The sequence below is a fragment of the Plecotus auritus genome (assembly GCF_963455305.1).
Source record: "Plecotus auritus genome assembly, chromosome: 1".
NCBI lineage: Eukaryota > Metazoa > Chordata > Mammalia > Chiroptera > Vespertilionidae > Plecotus > Plecotus auritus.
The window spans coordinates 199024253-199048786 of NC_137770.1; positions in this window are offsets into that span (position 1 = coordinate 199024253).

Sequence of the window (24534 nt, forward strand, 5' to 3'; positions counted from 1 at the left end):
ATACCCAAGTAGAGCAGCTTCTAGAAAAAAAAATTAAAAGGCAGGAGGAGAGCCTAAGGGAACTTTGGGACAACAGGAAACAAAACAACATCTGCATAATAAGGGTTCCAGAAGGAGAGGAAACTGAGCAAGGAATACAAAACCTGTTTGAAGAAATAATGACAGAAAACTTCCCTGATATAGGGAAGAAAAAACCCACACAAATCCAAGAAGCTCACAGAGTTCCAAACAAAATGAAACCCAAAAGACCGACACCAAGGCACATTATAATTAAATTAGCAAACACCAATGACAAAGTAAGAATCTTAAAAGCGGCCAGAGAGAGACAGAAAGTTACCTACAAAGGCACCCCTATCAGACTAGCAACTGATTTCTCAATAGAAACTCATCAGGCCAGAAGGGAATGGAATGAAATATACAAAGTCATGCAAAGGAAGGGTCTGAATCCAAGAATACCGTACCCAGCAAGGCTATCAATCAAAATTGAAGGTGAAATCAGGAGCTTCACAGACAAAAAAGGACAAAGGGAATTTATTACCACCAAACCAGCAATGCAAAAAATGCTAAAGGGTCTGCTGTAAAAAAAAGAATTAGGAAGAGAAGAAGGAACACAGGGTTAAAGAATAAAAATGGTGACAAGTAAGTACCTATCAATAATAACTTTAAATGTAAATGGATTAAATGCCCCAATCAAAAGACATAGGGTAATGGATTGGATAAGAAAACACGACCCATATATCTGCTGTCTACAAGAAACCCACCTCAGAAAAAAAGATGCACACAGACTGAGGGTGAAGGGATGGAAAAAGTTTTTGCAGGCGAATGGAAATGAAAAAAAGCTGGGGTAGCAATACTTATATCTGACAAATTAGATCTCAAAGTGAAGGACATAACAAGAGATAAGGAAGGCCACTTCATAATATTAAAGGGAGCAATTCAACAAGAAAAAGTAATCCTGGTAAACATATATGCACCCAATACAGGAGCACCCAAATACATAAAAAAACTCCTGGAGGATATCAAGGGAGAGATTGACAGCAATACAATCATAGTAGGAGATTTTAATACCCCACTACCACCATTGGACAAATCCTCTAAACAAAAAAATCAGCAAAGAAACATCAATCCTAAATGACTCACTAGACCAGATGGAATTAATTGACATCTTCAGAATATTTCACCCCAAAGCCACAGAATATACATTCTTCTCAAGTGCACATGGTTCATTTTCAAAGATAGACCATATGTTGGGTCATAAGCAAAGTCTCTTCAAATTCAAGAAGATAGAAATCATATCAAGCATCTACTCAGATCACAGCGGCATAAAACTGGAAATCAACTACAATAAAAACAATCCAAAAAAATCAAACACATGGAGACTAAACAGCATGCTATTAAACAATGACTCGATTACCAGAGAGATCAAAGAAGAAATAAAAAACATCATGGCAACAAATGACAATGAAAACACAACAATCCAAAATCTATGAGACACAGTGAAAGCAGTCTTGAGAGGGAAGTTCATAGCTCTACAAGCCTACTGCAAAAAACAAGAAACTACGGTAATAAATTACCTAACCCTACAACTCAAAGAGTTAGAAAGAGAGCAACAAGAAAAGCCCAGTGTAAGCAGAAGGAAGGAAATAATAAAGATCAGAGTGGAGATAAACGACATGGAGACCAAAAACTTAATACAAAAGATCAACAAAACCAAGAGCTGGTTCTTTGAAAGGATAAACAAGATTGATGAACCTCTAGCCAGGCTCACCAAGAAGCAAAGAGAGAGGACCCAAATAACAAAATCAGAAATGAAAGAGGAGAAATAACAACAGACCCCACCGAAATACAAAGGATTGTTAAAAAATACTATGAACAATTCTATTCCAACAAACTGGACAACCTGGAGGAAATGGACATATTCCTAGAAAAATATAACCTTCCAAAACTCAATCAGGAAGAATCTAAACATCTCACTAGGCCAATAACTATGGAAGAAATTGAAGCAGTCATCAAAAAGCTTCCAGCAAACAAAAGCCCAGGGCCAGACGGCTTTACTGGGGAGTTTTACCAAACATTCAAAGAACTAAAATCCATCCTCCTCAGACTATTCCAAAAAATTCAGGAAGAAGGAACACTTCCAAGCTCATTCTATGAAGCCAGCATCACACTAATACCAAAACCAGATAAAGACAACACAATGAAAGAGAATTACATGCCAATATCCCTCATGAACATAGATGCCAAAATCCTCAATAAAATTCTAGCAAATCGGATTCAGCAGTACATCAGAAAGATCATACACCATGACCAAGTAGGATTTATCCCAAGGATACAAGGATGGCACAATATCCGCAAATCAACAAATGTGATACAGGACATAAACAAATTGAGAGATAAAAATCACATAGTCATATCAATGATGCAGAAAAAGCATTTGACAAAATCCAACACCCTTTCTTGATAAAAACTCAGCAAGGTGGGAATAGAAGGATCTTACCTTAACATAATAAAAGCCATATATGAAAAACCCACAGCCAACATCATACTCAATGGGCAAAAACTAAAACCATTTCCCCTGAGAACAGGAAAAAGACCAGGGATGCTCACTCTCACCACTCCTGTTTGACATAGTACTGGAAGTATTAGCTATTGCAATTAGACAAGAAGAAGAAATAAAAGGCATCCAAATTGGGAAAGAAGAAGTAAAGCTGTCCTTATTTGCAGATGACATGATACTGTACATAAAAAACCCTAAAGACTCCATCAAAAAACTATTAGACTTAATAATGAATTCGGCAATGTAACAGGATACAAAATTAACACCAAGAAATCTATGGCATTTCTTTACACCAATAGTGAACTTACAGAAAGAGAGACTAAAAAAGCAATCCCATTTACCATCACACCAAAAAATTAAGATATCTAGGAATAAACTTAACTAAGGAGGTAAAAGACCTATATGCGGAAAACTATAGGACACTGAAAAAAGAGATAGAGGAAGATGTAAACAGATGGAAGAACTTATCATGTTCATAGATTGGTAAAATCAACATCATTAAAATGTCCATACTACCCAAAGCAATCTATAGATTCAATGCACTCCCCATTAAAATACCAACGGCATATTTCACATACCTAGAAAGAACTCTCCAAAAATTCATTTGGAATAAAAAAGGACCCCAAATAGCTGCAGCAATCCTGAGAAAGAAAAGCAAAGTAGGTGGGATCTCAATACCAGATTTCAAGCTGTATTACAAAGCCACTGTTCTCAAAACTGCCTGGTACTGGCACAAGAACAGGCATATAGACCAATGGAATATAATAGAGAACCCAGATATCGACCCAAACCACTATACGCAATTAATATTTGACAAAGGAGGCATGAACATACAATGGAGTCAAGACAGTCTCTTCAATAAATGGTGTTGGGAAAATTGGACAGATACATGCAAAAAAATGAAACTAGACCACTAACTTACCACCATACACAAAAATAAACTCAAAATGGATAAAAGACTTAAACATAAGATGGGAAACTACTAGAGGAATCCACAGGCAGAGAAATACTAGAGGAAACCACAGGCAGAGAAATCTCAGACATATGCCGAATCAATTTCTTCACCAATACCGCTCCTAGGGCAATGGAAGCTAAAGAGAAAATAAGCAAATGGGACTACATAAAAATAAAAAGCTTTTGTACAGCAAAAGAAACCTTCAACAAAACTACAAGAAAGCCCACTGTATGGGAGAACATATTTGCAATTGTTATCACTGATAAAGGTTTAATCTCCAACATCTACAGGGAACTTATACAACTTAATAAAAGGAAGATAAATGATCCAATAAAAAAATGGGCAACGGACCTAAATAGAATCTTTTTGAAAGAAGACAGAAGGAAGGCCAAGAGACACATGAAAATATGCTCAAAGTCACTAATTATCCGCGAGATATGCAAATCAAACGACAATGGGGTACCATCTCACACCTGTCAGAATGGCAATCATCAACAAATCAAGAAATGACAAGTTCTGGTGAGGGTGAGGAGAAAAAGGAACCCTCGTGCACTGCTGGTGGGAATGCAGATTGGTGCAGGCACTGTGGAGAACAGTATGGAGTTTCCTCAAAAAACTGAAAATGGAACTCCCATTTGACCCAGTAATCCCACTCCTGGGAATATATCCTAAGAAACTAGAAACACGAATCAGAAAGGATATATGCACCCCTATGTTCATAGCTGCACAATTTACAATAGCTAAGATTTGGAAACAGCCTACGTGCCCCTCAGCAGATGACTGGATCAGAAAACTATGGTACATCTACAGAATGGAATACTATGCTGCCATAAAAAAGAAGGAATTCTTATCATTTGTAGCAACCTGGATGAAATTGGAGAACATTATGCTAAGTGAAACAAGCCAGTCAATGAAAGAAAAATGATCTCACTCTTTTGTGGATAATAAAAACATTATAAACTGATAAACAAAAAGATAGATACAGACGCAGTAAAGCATCAAACAGACTGTCAAATTATAGCAGGAATGTTAGGGAGAGGTGGGGGAAATAAGAGATCAACTGAAGGACTTATATGCATGCATATAATAGTAACCAGTGGATGCAAAACATTGCGGGGTGAGGGCAGGTATGGGAGTGGGATGGGGGGAAGGGCAATGGTAAGATATATACACATATAATACCTTAATAAACACACACACACACACAAAAAAAAAAACGAACAATAAAATGGCAATAAATACAAAAAAAAAAAAAAAAGAAAAGAAAAATTAACTCCTGCTCCCCAGGAGGTTCGAAAATCTGTTTCACTTTAATCATGAGACCTTTACTGGATATTATTTATGTGCCAGGCACTGTCCAAACACTGGAGACATTGTTGTGCATGAGATAGACTGGGACCCTGAACTAATGAAGTCCACAGACTAGTGGAAAAGAGGACATTAACAAATCCAAGTGCAGAGGCTATTAGAGGAGGGTATGTTCAGTGGACTATGTGATATGTAGCAGAAATAATGGTCCTTGCTCAGGGGTCAGGGAGGTTCTCCAGGAAGCAATGCTGTTTCAGTTGAGTTTTGAAGGTATGTAGGAGTTAGCCAGATGGAAAAGGAGAAGAGGCACAGTGGTGGGAGCACATTTGAGGGAGAGCTGGAATCAAAGAAGAACATGGACAGACAGACCGAGGAACAGAAAAATGTCCAAGTAACTGGAGCAGAGAGATAGGGGTGGGGCAGGGTGGAGGGAGTGGAATGAAAGGAGAGTGTAAGAGTAAGAGTGCCAGATAGTGCAGAGCCGGAAAGTCAGGTTGGTGTTCTTTCCTTCATCCTAAGAGGTGATGGGAATCACAGGAGGACGTGAAATGGGTATAATGTGATCAGAGTTGTAGAGGAAGTTTGCTCTGCTGCCATGTGGTGAGTTGTTGGGGGGACACAGTGAGTGAGGGACAGTTGTAATAGCCCAGAGGCGGTATGCTGTAGGCCTGGGGCAGAAGTGGTGAGGGGGGAAGATTGGATTGGTTGAGATAGGATATGGGCTAGATTGGATTGAGCAATTGGCAGGAGAAAGGAATATGGAGAGATAGGGGTTCATCCCTGATTTACACAACTGAGTAGATCTGGGAACATTTCCTGAGATGGGGAAGAAGGGAGGGTCTGGAGGGATGATTAGCAATTCAATTCTGGACACTTTTAAAAAATTTATTTTTTATTGTTGACAGATGTCACCCATTTCCCCTTCCCCTCTATGTCTCCCTCCACCCAACCCCCACCACACTCCGGGCCTTCATGTCACTATTGTCTGTGTCCAGGGCTATGCATATATGCATATAAGTTCTTTGGTTAGTCTGGACATTTTAAGTTTAACTTGTCAAAAAGTCATGCAAACTGAATGTCCAGGAGGATGTTGGCTATACATGTCCTAGACAAAGATATCTGAGCAAAGAAAAACTCTTGGGACTTATTCATATATTGCTAGTAACTGAATCTCTGAAGTTAGGGCAAGTCTGCCTAGTGGTTGTGAATAAGGAGAGTAAAGGGTTTAGGAGAGAGAAGGGCAAATAGTTTAAGGGGGAAGAGGAGTAGAAACAGTAAAGGGACTTAAAAGAAAACCAGGTAGAGGGAGGGATGTTTTGGAAGCCAACTAATGAGAATATTTTTCTCATAGAAAGGAGTAGTCAAGAGTATTACATACTCCTGAGAGGTCAGAAAAAACAATGCTTGAAAGTTGCCTGTTGGATTATGCAACCTCTAGGTCACTGGTGACTTTGGCAAGAGCACTTTTGGTGGCGATAAGGGCAGAAACGGCCTGCGTGGGTTGAGTCACTGGTGGGGAGGACACACTGGCTTCCAAGGTCCAGCTCCCTGGAGCCAGCACCTCACCCAGCGTGGGGAGATGGTGGTGAGTGGATGTGGGCCAGCATGAATTGTGGCAGCTACGGTCCTGGAGGAGGCCTTCATGAATTTTCCTATTCGCCTTTATAATTTTATGGGTGTGATTTGTTTTGCTTTGTGACTTTATGAACTGGCACTAAAAGAAAAATGAGAAGCTTTCTGGAGACAGCTTCTTTGACAGCTCAGCAGCACCATACATACCCTGAGAAAGTTAAGGCTTAAAGGGGATGAGAAAAACTTACAGGAAATATTTAGTTGTGATTCAAGCTGTGCACAGAGCAACAAGCTAACAGCATAGTAATGCCTTCCTGGGAGGCTGCTGTTCACCTAGCCATAGGAGTATGGCGATAAAAATGGTCTATGAAGGTGGAAACTCTCTCAGGATATAGTGGGGCTAGTGGAAGAAATGACTCTACCACTCATGACAAGCTTTTGGCTTTTTATTGAGAATCATTTTTCAGAAAAGCCAGACTATTCTTAAAAATTTGCTGGAAGCAATGCTGTAGGGCTACTAGTTTGCATCAGAGTCACTGGGACCCTGTCTTGTCGGAACATGTAGGAATTGCTGACCTGGGGAGGTATGTATAGTTGCTTCTAGAATAAGGAGAACTGACCATCTCAGATTGATTTTTTTTCTTGATTTTGGTATACACCAAAGATTTTTTCCCCTGCATATTTATCTTTCTAATCATATTATCCTCAGCCTAATGTCAAAAGATCTTGCTTTGTCTAATCCCAGCTATTTGGATTGAGATAAAGACAGCTCAGGAGCTCTCTGGGTGATGAGGAGAAGCCAATTTGGGCTGAAGTTCTAACTTTACTGTAAAGATTTCCCACAGCATGGAAAATCCATAGGCAGGTGATCTAAACTTGGGCAATCGGCGGGACAATCCAGGGGGACTGCAGAGTATGTAAGAGAGGTGACACCGATCTCATGAACCAGGAACTGAGCTGATAGCTAGGGTACAAGGGTGTACCCAGACTAGGGTCCAACCAAGTTAATCATTTTGAATGTATTATTATTATTGAAGATTGATGATTGATTTAGCCTTGACATTCCTAAACAAGTTCTGTTGGCTAATTCAGTGCCATAAGCTGCAAGTGCTTGCTTTAATTACGGGTCTTCTTGGGAGCCTAGAAATTATTTTAGCAACTGGGAGTGTGAATTAATTCCAAGACCTACCAGATAGGGAAAACATTTTGTTGGGATTGGGCAAGAAATGGGATGGGTGGGTGGAGGTGGGGACTGGGACTTCAGGCCCTGATTATTAGCAGTCTTAGCTGTGAGGGCAAGGACCAACTTCCTAGAAATCTCTCAAATACTGTATTGCTATGGAACTGAGAGGTAGGAGTGAATAAGTGGGCACATTTTCCTAAAAGTGAGTGGTCACTCCTAAGTCTCTTAAATGAAAAACTCCAGGCTTTATTCTAAAAGGCCATCTTCTTACACAGTTTTTTTATGATTACCTTTTTTTAGAAAACTCACTTAAACCTAGACATTCTGTTATGCTTGAAGGAACCTCCGTGATGGAATTAGTTTCAGAACACACCAGAAAATGAGTCCTATGTTTAAAATGGAAATATGTTTAGCAGCCTAAGCTATATATGAAGTCTTTTCCGACTTTTACCACTTTTTCTTCATAATCTCTCCTCCCATGCCAAACTCTTAAGAAAAGAAATTTCCATAAATTTGTCAAATGCTTTCAAATTGAAAATCTCATCAGAATCCTAATGGATGTGAAAATAACACCAACTTTCTATTTAGCACCTACCCCAAACTCTAAATTATAGTTCTTGGTGCTAGGAAATTATCTGATGCTCATAACTCAATCATTTTGAAAAACTATAAAAATCAAGTGATACTACTGATAGGTAGTTTGGCTAACTTTAAAATTTGTCTTAAAACTGGTTGACCAATAAAATTTATCTACTATACATCTAGTTGCATAAAAATGTAATCCTTAAGAAATATTTATTCATTAGAAAGCTTATTCAGGCACACTTCAAAATTGAATGTTTTAGTGAGAAATGGGAATTGGGATACGCTAGAAGGTGATAAAAATTCAAAATTGCTCTTCATTTAAAAAATTTTAAATAGATTTTTGTGTATGCACACAAACATTCATGCACATAAACATGCTATGGAGGGAGAGGGAGAGGAAGGGGGAGAAGGAAGAGATGGGGGGAGGGGGAATGGGAGGGGAGTTGAAGGGAAAGGGGGAGGGGGAGAGAACCTGAGATGGGAAAGGAAGTAAGACAGCACTCACTGCCGATAGAGCAAGTCTACAGGTGCACATTTAATTGTTGATTTTTTGAACTGCATTTGTTATTCTAGCAAATCATTGAAGCAAATATTCCTTTAGTCCTCCTGGGTTCAGTGACATTAGGATGCATCTTGAGAACTTGTGGATATGCCATGTCCCCATTGGTCTTTGGGATAATTACTTTGGATGATTTTCCTTAATCCTTCTCCTTGGTGATTCTTCAAGGTGCCACATTTTGCCTCTTTGCTAACATTCTGCCTACTCTTTGTAATTTCTCCCTGCTCTGTGTGCCTTTGTCAGAGACCCTGAAGCCAGATGAGGAATAGTAATTGTCACTAAACTCATAACTCGGCCACAGAGAAGCAATAATATAAATAGGCTTCATATTAAAAATACTGTCTTATGTATTTCTGGTGCCAAGCAATGTACTCAGGGTTTAATATAATGCATGCCTTCCCAAATGGTGGGAATTAAGGGAGAGTTTGATACATTCAAGAGGGACACAGGCTTTTGAGAAGTTGGGTCATTTTCAGGGGACAGCAGATGTTGCTCAGATAGGAAGTAATGCAGAGAGCTGTCAACTTTCGCTCCATTAAAATTGTGGAATCTGAGGGTTGAAAGGATACTTTTGAGAACATCTTCTCTAAACTCACACCTAATGCCTGAACTCCCTATTTTTAAAAGAACAAGAATGCTCCTTAGAACCAAAGGCTTAAAAAACAAAGACAAAATGCCATACCTGAAAATCAGAAGTCACAATATTAAAAATGAAATTGAAAATCTGTTCTTTTGAAAGATTTACCAGAAGAGTTATTCCAGATAGATTTTATGTAGATACTGAAGCAGAGCATTTTTCCCCCTGCAGACAATTCAGCAGTTCTAAGTAATTGGATTTCTATATCTCCCTTCCCCCACCCCACCCCCTGCTCCCCGAACCTGAATAACTTGAGAAAAGTGAAGTTTAGCCATTTACATGGCCCTGGTCTAGACTTACTGCTGTTTATTATTACTTTTGGCAATCTTTTCTCCTTCTAAAGCAGTGGTTCTCAACCTCTCTAATGCCGCGACCCTTTAATATAATTCCTCATGTTGTGGTAACCCCCAACCATAAAATTATTTTCGTTGCTTTTCATAACTGTAATTTTGCTACTGTTAATGAATCATAACGTAAATATCTGTGTTTTCCAATGGTCTTAGGCTCTACAGCAGCGGTTCTCAACCTGTGGGTCGCGACCCACAGGTTGAGAACCGCTAGGGTCCCGGCATTAGAAAGGTTGAGAACCACTGTTCTAAAGCGTGTTGGATCATATAAACATTGGTGTCTTGCTTTTATGGGCTTGAAATGCTACCTTTAGTCTGCATGAACTCACTTTCTTTTGTTTCTTTTTAATGTTTAATGTATTTATTTTAAGAATTCAGTTGCTTCCTAAAAAATGTGGATGTAACTAGACTTCCACTATATATTATTAATTAAATATTTTGGTTAATAAGATCAGATTATGAATTTGTTGTGGATAGAGTAAGCTTTAAGAAGGTCAGAGTAAGCTTTGTGTATGCTCTTCCTTCAGCCCTCGGCCTACACCCACACACACAGACACACAGAGACACAAAACAACTGGGCACAGTCCTCTGCATACAGGTGGTACTCAGTTAATGTTTGCTTTATTCCCCATCACTTCCCAAAACTTCAAAATTTTTGATTTGTCTATAACCTGTACTAAGCCACTTAGCATCACAAGAAGAAAATGCTGTTCACAGCTATGGACTTACCTGAATCTCATCTTGTCCGATGTTACAAAACAAAACAAAACACAACAACCAACCTTTGAGACTGAGAGTTACTCTGAAAGAAAAGGCTTTATTGAGTCACATGCTAACCAGAGAAAGGGCAGGTCTTGGGACATGCAGTCTAAACCACCAGCAGGACTGGAGGGAGAAGACAAACATGTCTGCCATCCTGGGGTTGACGGGTTCTTTTATATAAGTTTGGGGAAGAAAGATGTAAGTTGTTTTGAAAGAATTTACACTGGCTGTCCATAAGGGGATGGGAAGTGAAGTGAGAGAGTTCTGAGATAGGTAATAGTCCATTAGAAAGAAATATTTGCTTCTTCTGGATTGATTATAGGTAATAGTTCAGAAAGTTCACGTGTAAGAAGGATATGGCGGTGTCTGGAAGTTGATTGCTAAAATAGCTGCCTGGAAGTTGATTCAAAATTTCAACATACATTCAGCAATGTGGGCAGTCTTTTGTTGGCTTTGAATAAAGCAAACAGCTGCTAACTGGTCAACTTCCTCTGTCTATTCCTCTTGCCCTCTGGCCTACTGACATCTCAAAATTTTTTATTTTGTCAAATATATGCATTGATCATAAAGAAAAGGGCTAGCCTGTTAACATTCTGGGCTGAATAATCTTTGTTTTGTGTGGGGTGGGTTCTGTGCACTGTAGGATGTTTAGCAGTACCCCAGGCCTATATCCACTGGATGCCAGTAACACCCCCTAGTCATGCCAACCAAAATGACATTCAGGTATTGCCAAATGTCCCCAGGAGTCCCCCAGAAGGCAAAAATTAAACCCCAGTGAAGAATGATTGGCCAAAAAAATATGAATGGTTTTACGGAGCACATCCTTCTCCTGCAAACAACATCACAGGGAACATTTCTTATTCACTACTATGTCTCCACCAGCTAGAATATTTTCTGGAACATGACAGGGTTCAGTGATACTTACAGGCCTTACTACAAAGAAGGTAGAATGTGGTATATTATGTGATAGTGACCTTTTAACTTCTATTTTTTGGCTTAGAGTAGATATTCACTTAATATATATATTTTTAATGACTACATGATGAATGAATGAATGGGTGAATGAATGGCTTTCCAATCTGGGACTTTAGATCTTGAGAGGAAGGTAGTTTTAAGCCAGGTGCTACTATATATAATTCAATGATTCTTCAAGTGGGTGTCACCTACCTACTCTCATTAGAAATGCGTGGGACCTATGGCTATGTCCTCCTCATGCATTTTTCCTTAAAATGAGGTCTGAGATCTTTTATTAGGTTCTGAAATTTTGATTTGGTGGTCTTGGCCAGCATTTTAAAAAACAGAGGCTAAAATTGACAAGAAAAGATCAGAGTATGTCACATGTTGTGAGGGTAAGTATTGTTTTCTAACTATTTTTATTTTAGTTATTTTGTGTCTGTTTAGGTTCTGGGTTGCAAGGTAAAACATATTTTTGTGTGGGGCCTGCTCAGAAAATCTGGAAAGTCACTTGCCTGTGGAATAGCCCAGGTGTGTGGTGATCAGAGGATAAATCACTCTCCCAATAGCTGGGTTGGTAGATGAAGGATAAGAAAACCATACGGAAAGCATAGAGCAGTACCACAGAGATCTGGCCTTTGGGGTGATGTGTACACCTATCACAACACAAGGGGGCACGGCTGTCTTTTGGAGTCTGGTGGTGGGAGGCCATGGGAAATAAAGTCAGATAACTATGGGGTTAAGCCTAGAAAGCAGTGACTGTTGTTCCTTTGGTGTGTTCTTTCTTTTTTTTTAAGTATAAAGAGAATACAGCTGTTCTGTCTGCAGAATTTCTTTTCTTGGCCCCATGAAAAATGATATCAGCATATTTCACTGGTTTTCCATTTATCCAAACTAAAGGAGTCTGGTGATTCATTAGTCTGATCAAATATCCCTTGAAACAATATTGACTCAGATGATGGCAAATGAAGATATTTCCTCTAAGGTAATAGCCTGTCAATCGTGACATTTAGAACAAGTATGGGCTAGCTGGAAATGCCTCTTTTAACATGGCTAACATGAAGAACAAGTGGATTTGAAAAACATATGTGCTCCTGATGGATATTTTTTCTGTGTAAAGGACAATTTATTTTGAATTCAGAGAGTGATTTTTATAGACTATAAAATGCTATGATTAAATTACATAAAACCAAGTTCTGGTATATTATTCATAAAAAGATAATAACCACATTTCCCTTTGCACTTTATCTTAAACCCCAGAGGGAAAGAGAATTAAAAAAAAAAAAAAGCAGGATTAACAGTGAGGAACATTACAAAGGAGGTGTCTGGATTACGCAAAGAGTACTGAAAAGGCATTTACTAATTTCAGTATGCTCCCCTGGAAGTGGCTACTACATAAAGCCACTTTCCTTTTAAAAAATCTGTGCAATGCTTCTGAGAGGGCTTGGATACTGGGTTTTCCATGGGTTTCCATAACCTGCACCAGATACACTTAGGCCTCTGGCATCCTTGCCAGGGTCACAGCTTAGTTCTGAAAATACCTTGCCCTGACCTCTTTCTTGTTCCCCATCCTAACCTGCTCCCAGATCCTCTGTCTTCTTACTTTGTTACTAATCTTTTCCAATTCCATATCATCCTTTCAGCCTGGTACTCAGCACTTTCCACTAACTGTGATTCTAATTCTATTTTCCACTTCTTCTTCTTTGTTTTTTACTGCTTCATCTGGATTTATTTTTTTCCAGATCTAGTGTCTCCCATGGATGGCATTCCTGTAGGGCTCATCCTTTTCTTTTGAGTAGAGCTGAAACAGCCAAAAATAAGCATGTTTACAGCAAGTAATAGAGTACAAGGGGAAAAAAGGAGTGAGCTGAAGGTTGTCAGTAAATGCTTATAGATAGAAAAGGAATCATGTGGGCTCTTGGTTTGTTTTTATTCTAAAAGCACTTTGGGACCAGAGAAAGATCAAACCAATGTGAAATAATATGAACTATTAAAAATAATGAGATTTTGTAAAGCATTTGTAAGCAAGATAAAGTTGCAAAAGTCACCTAAAAATGGAAATGTGAAAAACATGTCCTACGGTTGATATAGCAACAATATCTAACATATACATAGCAATAAAGATACCAAGATACAGGACCTACATAAAGAAAACCATAAAATTGTTATTGAGAGACATAAAGCAAGAACTGAACAATTGGAAAGATATAGTATGTGCTAGGATAGAAGGGCTTAAAGTAACAAAATATCAATTTTATCAAAATTAATAGATAAATCAATAATTCTCAGTAAAATTTCAAAGGGTTTTTCTTTTTAGAATTGGATAAAATGTTCTTCAAGTTTATATGGAAGGATAAATACTCATGAATAGAAGAGAATTTTGAAAAAGAAAACTAAATAAAGGTCTTAAGCATGAGGTCATACAATAATGCCACAATAAACAAGTCAACGGTATTGGCAAGAGAATGGACTAATAGCTCAGAATACCTGAACAGAGAACCGAGAAGTAGAACCCAGTATACACTGAGTGGCCAGATTATTATGATCTCTGAATGCATAATAATCTGGCCACTCAGTATATATATATATATATATATATTTTAGAGGCCTGGTGCATGAATTCGTGCATGGGTGGGGTCCAGCCAGCCTGGCCAGGGGGAGGGGACATGGGCAGTTGGCCGGCCTGCCTGCTGGTCAAGCTCCTGGTTGAGGGGACAATTTGCATATTAGCCTTTTATTATATAGGATATACAATGAGTGGTCAGATTATTATGCGTTCAGAGATCATAATAATCTGGCCACTCAGTGTATATGATAATATGCAGTACTCATCAAAGTATGTTTTTTGCATGCCTACTATATGCCATTTTATTCTAGCCATGGCAAAAATAAAGCATTGCTAATTACATGGGGAAAGGATAGGTTATTTAATAGGTAGAGCTGACACAACCAACCATATGAAGGAAATTAAAGTTAAACCTCTCTCACATTAAATTAAAACAATCTAGTGTCAGAGTGTAATTTTTTAAAAAGTTAAAAATATGACTCTCATATGAATATACATTGAACACAAGTCAAAGATTTATTTAACTAATTAATGAGGGAACCAGTAGGATGACAAAACTGGTTCAAAGTGTTTGGAGAACAGAGATTTATACAACTAGTTGAGAAAGGCAGGCTGAAACAAGCTTACAATGTTAGAGACAAAACTGGCTACAGGGAAATAAAACTGTGATTTATTTTTCTCTATCAGACAGAAATAATTTGCATCTCTATTAGCGAAAAACCTATAAGTTAGCATGAAAAGTCATAGACTCTGGGTTCTCATCAATAGTAAATAGCAAATAAAAAATCATACATCTGCCATTTGGGACAATATGGATGAATCTTGAGAGTATTATGATAGGTGAAATAAGTTACACGGAAAAAGATAAGAACCATATGATTTTGCACACATAAAACAAAATGCGACAAATGAACAATTAAAACAAACTCATAGATACAGACAACAGAATGGTTATCACCAGAAGGGGTTGGGGGAGTATGAAGAGTGTAAAGGGGGTCAAATAAATGGTGAGGGAAGGAGACTATATTTTGACTGGGGAGCAGTTAGACATCAATCAGGCTGGCAGAGGAGTGGGGGGTGATCAGGCTGGCAGGCAGAAGCGGTTAGGGGCAATCAGGAAGGCAGGCAGGCGAGCAGTTGGGAGCCAGCAGTCCTGGATTGTGAGAGGGATGTCCCCAATGGTGGGATCGGGCCTAAACGGGCAGTCGGACATTCCTCGAGGGGTCCCAGAATGGAGAGGGTGCAGGTTGGGCTGAGGGACCCCCCACACCCCCGTGCATGAATTTCGTGCACCGGGCCTCTAGTCATATTATAAAGCTGTACACCTGAAATCTATGTTGCCTCATTAAATTTCATAATGAAAAATGATATATCTCCTTGTCTTTGGGACCAGAGAATAAAATAATCCTTTAATGGGGCTGTTAAATAATGCTCTAGATTGACAATGAGAGGACATGCAGAATTCTTTTGCTATATTTCCAAGTTTAAAATTGAAAAAGAAAAAGACTTTTGTATGACAAAAGACACTATAAAAGTCTAAATAAAAATTGATTTGGAAAATATAGAGTATGTACAGAGGGTTAATGTAAAAGGAATTTTTACAGATTGACAAGAAGATAAACACTCAGTGGGAAATGGGTAAAGGATGGTAAGAGGCAATTCATGAAAAAATGAAGATGCCCAAACTCACTAGAGGTCAAGGAAATGCAAATTAAAGTAACAGGAAATAGCTTTACACATAACAGAAGTCCAGGACTTTAAGAGTGATATCCATTGCTGGTGGGCATGCAGGGAAAAGAGCCATCTCATGCTCTGCTGATGGAAATGTGAATTATTATAGTCTTTTGGAAGATAAACTAGAAATAGCTATTAAAAATAAAAATACATATATCTCTCCACCTAGCACATCATACTTCTGAGAAACTGTTTAAAGGAAAAGCACCAGGACTTAAGAATATATGTTCAAGGATTAGCTGCTCAAAAACTGGGAGAAAATGAATGCCTGTCAATAAGTTAACAGTAAATACATTGTGGAACGTTCATCCCATGTCATATTATGCATCCATTAAACAAAAAGAGTTAGGCCCATGCCAGGTGATTGGAAGGCATTTCCATGAATTATTGTTGCATGAGAAAAGTAAGATACAGGAAAGTCTGTAAAATATGATCTCATCCTTATAAAACAAAAATGCATTCACTGCCTCGTGTTTATATGTATACAGATGTTTACATATAATTATATAAGCATGAAGAGAAGTGTCTAGAGATAAATGTCCTAGGTAGTTAATGTGAATAACAATGAGGGAGGCAGGGAGAGAGAAAACCACTTAAAATAGGGAAAGGAAAAGTTAAAACATTGTACTAGAAACAACTCTAGTATGTTCACACCTATGCATTTATGGAAAGCCATATATGTGTATTTGTAAGAGGAAAATTAAATTTCTCATGAGAGAAAAAGATGTTGACAGCATAAGTATCATTAAAGGAAGAGTAAGGGCTGGCTGAGAAAAGGAAGATGAGCCGGATAACTGTCACTGAGACTGGAAACAGTGTCTTGGTCTCTGCCGCGAGATGCTGGGGAGGAAGGACAACGCCTGGCTAACAACTTCATTAACACTTGCGAGCTGTGATTTCAAAGATTTGGCATAGTCCTGGATGTGTTATCGCTCCGCTGCCCCCCCAGTAAGAGTTTATACCCCCGAGACTGAGGAGATAGGAATTCCTCTGCATAAAGAAAGAGATGGAAATCTTGAGGGTGGGAGTGGTAGGGATTCTGAAAGGGAGGGTCATGGAGGAAGGCAGAGCTGTGAGAGAGGATGGCTGAACAACATGGCAGAGCAACCAAAGGCATCAGGATGCCTCGAACTGATTCTCAGTTCATATAATGCCCCCTGCCTCTGACATGCATACATCTGTAAAGCTGTGTACCACCAGAAACAAAGTGGTGGAAGCAGTTGGATGGATAACAGGTGAGGAGGTGAAGTAGATGATTTAGGCTGCAATTAATGGCCCTTTTATGTCTGAGAAGTGTTTAGAAGGTCAGGAGCAGGACATAAAGCAAAGTGAGTTCAAATTTCTTTGGTTGGAATGGTCTCTTTGTGAGATTACCCACCCATCCCTCCCTCCCTCCCTCCCTCCCTCCCTCCCTCCTCCCTCCCTCCCTCCCTCCCTCCTGTGCCAGATACTATGATAGCACATAACCATAGGGCATAATCATGGCAAATAATAAGACACTATGGTTTCTGTGTTCTTTGTGTTTGTACCCTGTCAGAGGAGACAAGCAATTATACCAACAGGATTACAGTTGTGAGGACTATGAAGAGTATATGGGTGTATGAGAGTTTATGACAGGGAAGCTGGGTGGAGGTCAGGGCTTGAGCTCTGAGGCTGTACTCCATGAACACCTCCTAAGTCCTGTTTGCCAGCCATTCTACCGAGACTTTAAGAAAGTGGGAGAAAAAATTGGGAAGATGTGGAGGGGCCCGGGAGGAAATAAATGGGTGGAGGTGGGGTGGTGAGGTGTTTGAATGTTAAAAATGCTACAATCAAGTTGCAGTTTTGCCTAGGACTACTCCCTAGGGAAGTAGAAGTGCCTTTAGGGTTGGCAGCTTTCATTTACTTTCCTGAGGTTGGACTTACTGGCTAAGCCTGTTGAGTCTAGGGAAGAGGGAAGCAAGGTGCCATTATTGAGCGCTCAGGATGTGCTAAAGCGCTTCACTTAGGCTACCTTGTTCATTTCTCACAGACAACTCTGTGAAGTATATGTTGTTACCACCTGTGTAAAAAATAAAAGAAAGCCTCATTCATAAATTATACATGTTTAAATTTTTTGGGGGGCGGAGGGGTTTGTTTTGATTGTTTGGGCAGCAACATGTCCTTTGTTGTGCTGATAGGTGAGAAGTGGAGGGAGAATTGAAGAGGCCACATTGAGTTCCACAATAAAGCATGCAGATCCCTGGGGGAAAATATCTCCGAGTGGGGAAGAAATGCTGGCCACAGTGGAGGAAAGCTAGATGGGCTGGGGATTTTGAAGTGGGCAGATGAATTGCAATACGGTCAGGCACAGGGCTGCAAGAAGAGAGAGATGCAAAAGAGGTTTTTCTCTGCCAGTGAAATACACATTTCCTTTGCTTTCTATCACACAGGAGTGACATTCTTCAAGGCCTTTGGATTTGTGTGTCTTTAGGATGCTGAGATGAATGAACCTTAAATTGAGTATACTAAGGCCGGTTGTATTCAGGTTTTGGACGGATGGAGACACTAAAGTTCAGATGGCTCATGTTCCAAAAGTTGCTTTGCCTCTCTGCCCTTCAGGTTTCTTCCCAGTAAAATGAGGGGCGGACTAGGGGATCTCCAGGATTCCGCTAAGCTCCCAGTTCTTTGGGGGAACAAGCTGACGTCTTTCATAATGGCTAGGCCAGTAGCTTCTCGTCAGTTAGGTCTCAGTGCTTTTCAGTGTTTTGCTTTTTTGGCAGCTGCCACTGGGGAGCCAGAAACAACTCTGGATGCGGCCTTAGGGAGGTGTTCCACCACAGTGGGCCTGGGAGCCAGATATCTGTTATCTGAATGTCAGGGAGGACAGCTTTGAACACGCTTTCTTCCCAGGAGACACTACACCCTCTGGGTGACCTGCTTCGGGGTAGAGGAGGCAGAGCCTGCATTTTACTGCCTCCAGAGTCTCTTAGGGAAAAACTGCTGATTGCTGTCAAGGGAACTTGACAACATTTCAATTTTTCTTCCCATCAAAACACAGAATACTCAATTTCTCATAAAGCTTATTTAAAAGTAACATCACTCTTCTCATTTTAAAACTACCACAGGCTTACTATAGAATATTAAAAAAAAATAGATTTAGGAAAAATGTTAATTTTCTGTAATCTCACATTGAGAGATTATTGCTTTTCGAATTTGGTATATATAGTTTCTATCATTGTTCTCTGTTCACTTTATTGCATTTATTCATTTAACAAGTATCCATTGAGCATCTGTTAGGTGCCAGGCCTATGCTCAGATAAAGCGAGGAATAAGGTAAAGTTTCTGTTCTCATCAAGTACATATCAAGTTTACATTTTTATAACATGGTTATCACACCATAGATATGCTTAATATCCTGCTATTTTTACTTAACGTTGATCAGTAGGGTGTTCTAATGAATCTTTATAAACATGAGTTGTAAGCCTGCTTTATGGGTGCTCCTTCCTGTCTGAGCCCTTTGGTTGAATGGGTAGTGCCAACTTCTTGGCCAGTTTTCCAGGAATGCACATAGGAGCCAAGCTGGACCAAACAATGCCCTTCTCCAGGATTTAAAACATGGGACCAGTGAGAGTAACTAGCATTTTCAATCTGGGAATAGAGATAGGAGACTTTGGAGGGCTCAGTAGTCAGGTGTCTTGTCAAACTGGCATAGGACAAAATGAGACTGAAAGGTAGGCATTGGTAGAAGTGTACGCGACTGTGTGTGAGTGTGTGTATTTCGGCGGGGGTGGGGGTGGGGGAGTGGGGGAGAGAGAGATGGACTGAATATTAGTGTGCTCCCAAATCACATGAAGTTCTAACCCCCAATGTAATAGTATTTGGAGGGACAGTCTTTGGGCAATGATTAGGTTTAGATGAGGACATAATGATAGGATTCTCAATATGGAATTTGTGCCCTTATAAGAAGAAGAAAGAGATTTCTCTCTCTCTCCATGCGTACACACCGAGGAAAGACCATGTGAGGACAGAATGAGAATGTGACCATGGTAGTCTGCAAGCAAGGTAGTGAGCTTTCATCAGAACTCAATCATGCTGGTACCCTGATCTGGGACTTTCAATCTCTGAAACTGTAAGAAAATAAATGTCTGTTCTTTAAGCCACCGGTGCCTTCCTGGCTGCCCAGCCTGAGTGCCTGAGCTCATATATTTTGCTTTTCCCCAACCTAGTTTGACTTGGGTTTCTGTCACTGACTATTATGAGATTTGGCTTATAATAGAGAAAAACATACATGTTTATTTATATTTTGGACATGTTTTGATTTTTATTTAGTATAGTTTTTGTATTTTTAGTAGGAATGTGGTAGATAAAGAGATAAAAGCAAAGCCAGCAATGAAGTAAATAGAGAAGCCACACCATTTAGGCAGAATTTGTTTTCATTCCTAAGGTTCACCCTGATGCCAGAAGTTATAGGATTGAGAAATACTTTGGAATAGCCACCACCAATTTTTTTTTTTTAAATTCAGGACTCTGAGATAATATCTAATCCTACACAAATCATGTTAAAAATAATAAAAATTTGCTAAAACCCTTATCCAATATATTTCCCTAAAAACTTAGTTCATTAAAAAATGAGAAAATAGCAAGTAGTTACTATTACCTTCAATAAAAATATTGATGGAGGTAAGAAATAATCAGTTAACTATTACAGAGTCCTCAGCAGACTCTTACCAGACCCATATGTGAGGGAAGAGAGGTTGAAGAAGGTGATTTGAAGACTGTAGCACTCCTGGATTTGGTCCTGATCAGAAATCAGTGGCTCTTCATCTCAGCAACTTCAGCCTGCCCCTGCTTTGCTCACCCCTCGGTCTACATGCAGAAAGCAATTGGGAAGGAATGGGTTTTTATGTTTGGCAAGACTGTGTTTTATGTATGCCAAGTCCAAGGGCTCAGATACTTGTCTCTGTCACAAATCCTGGCTGTAATCAACGTGCAGGTGTTCCCCTGGAAAGCCATCAGCAACCATAGCCACAAGGGATCCAGGAAGGTCCACTTTCTTTGTGCTCACCCCATTTCTTTGAATGTAAAATGAAGTTTAGGCTATCAAATTATTTAATAAGTCATGCAACACATCACTACTGTTGGAAATCTCTTAATCATGTAGAGTTTTAGAACACTATGGAAATGTAAGGGAGAGACAAGAAAATCTCCACTGATGTGAGTGGAAAAAAATGACAGGTCCAAAGGTTCTAGGCTGCCTGGGGAGAATTAGGCATTTGCAACTTGTAAATGCTTGTGGGAGAGGATCAGGTGTCTGATGGTACTTTCAGAGCAAACACGTAGGAGCAGCTGTACCATGCCAGCATCAAAGGCACACAGGCAGCTCCGTGACTGGGCTGCACCAGGAATGTCACAGTCCTAATGACTTCCATTCACTTCTAGAAATACCTATCAGTCTCTCCCTGAAGCTGAACTATTTGATCCCCTTCTTCTATCATCATCAAGGGGCTGCGTTTTGTGGGAAGGGCATGGCGATTCCTATGCAGAGTGACGAGGCTGGGAAACTTGTTTTCAGTGGCCTACGTATTTTTCACTTACTGTTTTTTTCCATGCCCTTCAAGCCCCTGTGCCTTGTGTCTGTTGTTCCAGGCTTCTCAGCCTGCTCCTGTGCCTACCCCTCAGATTAATGGACTCAATCATGGCTCTCACTTGGAGGCAGAAGAGAAAAAGTCCATTCTGCATTAACTCATGAATGAGTGGCAATGCTTCATTGCCAGGAACTAGTATCTCTATATGTTAGAATTGTTTCAGTTGGAAGTTCCAAACCCAACTTAACCTGTTGTCAGAAAAAGAGGAAAAAATGTTGTTTTATTTCAGTAAAAAGCCTATAGGTAGATTTTTAGTTAAGGCTAAATCCAAGATAAAAATAATGTGACTTAAGAAGATATCAAAAAGAGAAGGATTGGATGCTGGCCAGGCAAAAATAATAGATGCCCATCAGTATTCACCTGATGATAGATTGATAACTTGTATCCATATGTTATAAAACACAATGAACAAGACAGGTAGGCAGGAGCTTAAAGAGTAGTGGGATCCACATAATGTGCAATTGCAATGTGGCATGATAAGTGTTAATGTGGAAAATTATAGGATACTAGAGGCCTGGTGCACGAAAATCGTGCATGGGGGTATCCCTCAGCCCAGCCTTCACCCTCTCCAACCTGGGACCCCTCGAGGGATGTTCGACTGCCCGTTTACAGGGATTGGACCATGAGTGTGTGGCCAGCCTGGGTGAGGGGCTGAGGGCTGTTTTTAGGCTGGCCACACTCCCTTCAGGTGGGGGTCCCCACTGGGGTGCCTGGCCAGCCTGGGTGAGGGGCTGAGGGCTGTTTTCAGGCTGACCACACCCCATGGCGACCCAAGCTCCCAACCCCTCCTTTTTTTCTTTTTTTCTTTTTTTCAGTGCCTCCTTGAGCAGAGGCCAGGGCCAGCTGGAAGCAGGTATCTGGGATTTATTTATCTTCTATAATTGAAACTTTGTAGCCTTGAGTGGAGGCCAGGGCCAGCCAGGGCGGGCGGGAAGCTTGGCTTCCTCCATCACCAGAGCCAACCCAAGCCTCCTGCTCACTCCAGCTCCGTGGCTGCTGCCATCTTTGTTGGGTTAATTTGTATACTCGCTCCTGATTGTCTGGTGGTTGTAGTGGAGTGATGGTCAACTTGCATGTTTCTCTTTTATTAGTGTAGATTATGAACATGTGGGAGGGTTATCTAACCCAGCTGAGAGCAGAGTAGAGTCAGGGAAACCTTTTACAGAGTAAAGGATATTTAAGTAAAATGTATTAGAGTTAGATGAGAGGGGATTAATTAAGGAGGTTGAAGGGAGAGGGTGATCCAATAAAAGTTTTGAGATATTGAAATCCAATCATAAATCAGGTAGGGCATTTCTGAAATAATGCTGTAAATCTATGGAGAAAGACATATATAGTGAGTGATTTTCTGAAATTTGATTCATACTTAATTTTTCAGGATTTTTATTTTTTGGAAGTTTATGTTTGCATGTGTAAACTTCTTCTTTCCATCCTTTCTCTCTTTTTTCTTTCTTCCCTTTCTCTATCTCATCCTTCCTCCATGTCTCCTCTATTTCCTTCTTTTTATTTATTATTTATTTATATATTTATTTGTATATATATTCAATTTTTTTAACATTTCTTTCTTTATTTTATTTTTATTTTTTAATTCTCACCCAAGGATTTTTTCCATTGATTTTTAGAGAAAGTAGAAGAGAGAGGGAAAGACAGAGAGAAATATTGATGTCAGAAAAACACATGGATTGGTTGCTTTCTGTACAAGCCCTGACCAGGGCCCGGGCTGGGGAGGAGCCCACAACTGAGGTACATGCCCTTGACCAGAATCAAACCTGGGACCCTTCAGTCTGCAGGTTGATGCTCTATCTACTGAGCAAAACCAGCTAGGGATATATATATTTAAATATATTTTTATTAATTTCAGAGAGGAAGGGAGAGGGAGAGAGAGATAGAAACATCAATGATGAGAGAGAATCATTGATTGGCTGCCTCTTGCACACCCGCTACTGGGGATTGAGTCCATAACCCCAGCATATGCCCTTGACTGGAATCAAACCCAGGACCCTTTAGTCCACAGGATGATGCTCTGAGCCAATCCAGCTAGGGCTATTTTTATTGATTTCTGAGAGGAAAGGAGAAGAAGAGAGAGATGGAAACACCAATGATGAGAGAGAATCATTGATTGGCTACCTCCTGCACACCCCCTACTGGGGATCCAGCCCCCAACCCGTGAATGTGCCCTGTCTAGGAATTAAACTGTGTCCTCTTTGGTTCATAGGTTGATGCTCAACCACTGAGTCACACCGGCTGGGCTATTCCTTCTTTTTGACAGGGGTCCTGTGCTGGAGAGAACTGATCAGTCTGTGGTTGATGTTGAGTGACTGTGCATGGGTGTGTGTGTGTGTGTGTGTGTGTGTGTGTGCACATGGTTTTGTGCTCATTCACTTATCAAACTTAGTTTTTGAAAAGCTCCTTTACTGAATCTTGATTTGAAAAACTTTTAAGTCACCATATAAATTCTCATTCTGAAATTTGTAAATGTATTAATTCAAATTTAATATTACCTTAACCTGATAATTTTAGGCAAGAATGCCAAGGGTCAAAATTCCCTTTCTTATATACTCTTGAGTTCAAGAAATTGAGAATTTATACCTATCTCAAAAACAAAGTAGCCTTAAATCAAATGCAAAACTTCAAATTTCCCTGAAAAAAATGAGTGTTAACACTTTTTCAAAGTGGTGTTTGTGGGACATTAATGTAAGCCATGATCATTCTTTGGTTCTCAGTCCCACACTGCCTCATCTGTTGCATAGGATATGATACTAGCACAGGAGGCAAATGGACATATGCTAAATGGTTACACTGAGCCAAAATCAAATTTTTACCCATGCCTTGTACTAAGCCTACCAGACCTACATTTGTGGACAAGAGTGCCCAATGTACATCAAGCTTTTTATGCAGAATAGATTTGTATATTTCAAAACACTGTAGACAAATGTTTTTCCATAAGCTGCTGGTTAAACATTTTATATTCACTTGCATATGCATGATCATGGGTACAACAGGACTCAGATGCCAGATAAATCACATTGAAGATGACCTTAGACAGGGATTTTAGAGAAAAAGCAACTTTAAATTCAATCAATAGATCCGAATTATTGGCTGCTTTCATGTTCTTTTTTGTAGAGTGATAATTTGTAGTTGCACCTTCTTTCTTAAGCTGTACAATTTCATGCGAGATTAACCAATCCCTGCTTCTCAAGATAATTATG